The sequence below is a fragment of the Mirounga angustirostris genome, unplaced genomic scaffold, assembly GCF_029215605.1.
Source record: "Mirounga angustirostris isolate CCGP_5_RB_7025 unplaced genomic scaffold, mMirAng1.0.hap1 SCAF_7, whole genome shotgun sequence".
In the NCBI taxonomy this organism is placed as follows: Eukaryota; Metazoa; Chordata; class Mammalia; order Carnivora; family Phocidae; genus Mirounga; species Mirounga angustirostris.
This window is the reverse complement of record NW_026991715.1, coordinates 5,864,460-5,867,519: the sequence shown is the minus strand read 5'-3', so window position 1 is coordinate 5,867,519 and position 3,060 is coordinate 5,864,460. Positions and strand designations below refer to the sequence as shown.

The 3,060-nt window shown below is 53.0% G+C and overlaps 1 pseudogene; it reads right to left on the bottom strand.

Moving 5' to 3' along the window:
* Positions 1-2,003: 2,003 nt before the first annotated feature.
* LOC123842783 (ubiquitin-conjugating enzyme E2 L3-like) lies at positions 2,004-2,591 on the bottom strand (annotated as a pseudogene).
* Positions 2,592-3,060: the final 469 nt, after the last annotated feature.

The following is a 3,060-nucleotide window of genomic DNA, read 5'->3' as shown; positions in this document are numbered from 1 at the left end:
CATTTCAATTCCACAGGGGAAAACTGAAGACAGTTTAAACTTGCTCATACTGCACCCCTCAGTTTGGCAGCAGTGGGAGGACCTGACTGCAGGGTGGTGAGCTGGAGGGGCTGTTGCAGGTGCAGCTGCAGCCATGCCCTAAGTAGACTCGCCTGAAACAGGGTTCTCCGAGTGTCACAACACACAGTGAGTCTCAAGGGAGTATGGTTGTGCTGCAACTTGTGGAAACCTCGGTAGACCTCTGCTTTCCACTGTGAAAATGAAGAAAACCCTGTAGGACAATGCTACACAAATCCAGGAATGGTCTCCCCAGTTCAGCTTCACAAATGGCCCCACTCTCCTACTCGCTCATGCCCCAAACCAAAAGGCCCTCCTGGACTCCCTTCCGGTAAACACCCATCTGCCCGGGTTGCTCTTCTCTGCCCATTCAGCTGATGTCCCTGTGGAGGACTGAGTGAAAACTCCGCAATCCCCTGTATCCCACACTGGTCCTGCTCAGACCTCCTGTGGATTCCAGGACACATGTTCCTCGGTCTACCGGACCCTCTAGCCCCCCATGTCTGCATGTCACCCCCTTTCACTACCTATCTCCCCTGGAGTGCTGCTCCCAAACTCCATGCACCTTGCCACTTAGGGTTGCCGCAGGAACTCCTCAGAGAACACCTCCCTCTACAAACTAGTCCATCGCCCAGTCCCTCTGTCCATCCCCTGAGCTCACACACTGGTCCCAGGAGTCACCGACATTGCTTCACTGCACTGTGTTCTTTCTCTCAGAATGCTACCGCCATGAGCCCAGGGATGGATCCCCTCCATCTGTTTAGTGTCCAGGAGGCCTTTGCCACCAGTGAATGCTCTGCTCTTGAGGGAAGTCACGTGGGAAGAAAGAATCCAACTCAATCTAGTTGTATGCAATATGGAGTAATATCTGAACAGTAGCTATCCATCCAAGAGTCCCACATGGACCCCCAAATCTTTACTAAGTGCTTCTTCCTTAAAGCATTGTCCTGCTGAGCAGGGGAGAGTACTCCCTGGGACCCAGCCTGAGTCTGCTTTGTTGCTGAGGAAACCATGCACTGAAACCAAAAGCAGATGAGACCTACAGCAGACAGAGCCTCAGGACACCAGGACCCTGGTAGGGGGCTGGGGACTAAAGCCACAGTGCTAAGAGACCCATGGCCCCACCAGTTGGGAACCTTCCACACCCTCGATGCTTCACACACACATGAAGCATGCACTGCCTGAACCCACCTTTCAGCCCATGCTCTCCTGGGCAGCAGGACAAGTGGGGATGAAGTGGACAATGGTGTACTCATGTCCCTCATGAGGGTTCTGCAGCCATCCCCAGCTTCTGCATTCAGGGCCACTGCAGGCTTCTGCAGACGACTACTCTGCATAACTGTCTCATTACGCCTCTGGTCCAGGGGCAGAAGAGCCTGCCAGGTAGGGTGCATCCAGGGCACCCTGAGCCTCAGGCTGGCTGGCCGTGGGGAATGCAGGAGTAGCTTGTGCCCAGAGCCCCTCAGCATCACATGGGGACCATGCACAACACAGCCTCTGGCTTGTCTTGCAGGTGCACTTGGAGGCCGTTGGGGAAGTGGCTCAGTCAGCCAAGATGGCTGGGAGGACACTGCAGACATAGGATGAGGCTGGAGAAGTCTCTGTCCTGTCGAAAGCTGTCATGTCTCCACATCCCAGGCTTACTGGTTCCTTCTACACAACCCAGGGAGCAGAACAGGAACTTGGGATAAGGGGGGTGGGACAGCAGGTTAATTGGCTTCTCAACTTTTGTCATGAACAGGTAGCTATTTTTTTTTTTTTTTTAGAACATCTTAAATTTTTAATCCTTTCTATACAGGTTACCTAGACCACGTCTGATTAAAAAAACTGTAGAAAGTTAGTACCTGCCACAAGCAAACGCCAGGCGGCGGCACGTGTCGATTTTCCGCAGAGTCCTGCTTTTCGGGGTCTCCGCTCACATTCGCTGGAATCCGTCCCGGCAGAGTTTAGTCCACAGGTCGCTTCTCCCCGTATTTCTTTGGAACCTCTTCAGCGTTCTTACAGAATTTTTTTACGGTCCTCAGAGTATTCTTCAGCTAGGTCAGCCCGAAGTGGGTGTTCGGGCTGGGGGTCGTTCACCAGTGCTGTGAGGGACTGGATTACTTGGCCGGTTCTGGTTGCTGGCTTCCAGTTTTCAGCACTAATTCCTGGCAGACAGACCTGCCCCTTTTCCTCGATGTTCGGGTGATCGATCTTTGTTTTAAATGTGATCTTCGGTGGTTTGAGTGGGTACTCTGCTGGAAAGCTGATTTCCATTCTGAAAGCCCCCTTATCATATGGAGGGTTGTCAGGAACAATAAGCCCTCGCCAAGTCAATAAATTAGCTGCATCAACCTGGATGTTAGGGAAGTCTTTCATTCCACATTCGTGGATTTCTTCAGCTCCTTCATCAGCCTCCTGCTGGCCGCTATCTTGGATCTGGCGCGGCTTGAACAGGCAGCTATTTTATCTAATCTACTGCCTGTTTTACATAAGCTACACTTTCCCTGCTTGTCACCATCTTGGATCCCAGGTTTCTTCAACTGCATGATCATGTGGGAAAGTTCTTGGACACTCTGTGACCTCTCAGGCTTCAGCAGGCCTAAGGTCAAGTGGCTGTTAGCAGCTGTGGGGGTGAAGAGCTTGCTGGGCAGGGCAGCCAGCTCACATCCTGGGGGATCCACTGCCAAACCTGACCCCTGCTGAGCCCTGCTTCTGGGGGGAAGGGATCTCACAGCCCTGAGACCCAAAGACAGAAGCTCACATTCCCAGAGCCAGGGTGGCCCCCCGGCTCTCCTCATTCCTCACCTACACGTCCCCTAACAGAGCCAGCCAGGACCCCACGGGAGATCCAGCACTAGCAGCATCAGTAGGAGGAGAGTCAACTCCTGAATGAAAACTCTAGTCCCTTTCTCTCCACATCTGGAAAAGCAAATACCGTACCTGGGGTTATCGTGCAGTGGGCAGCGGGTAGAGGGTGCAGGTGGACTGCAGCTGAGACAGAATGAGCTGGGTTTCTTGACA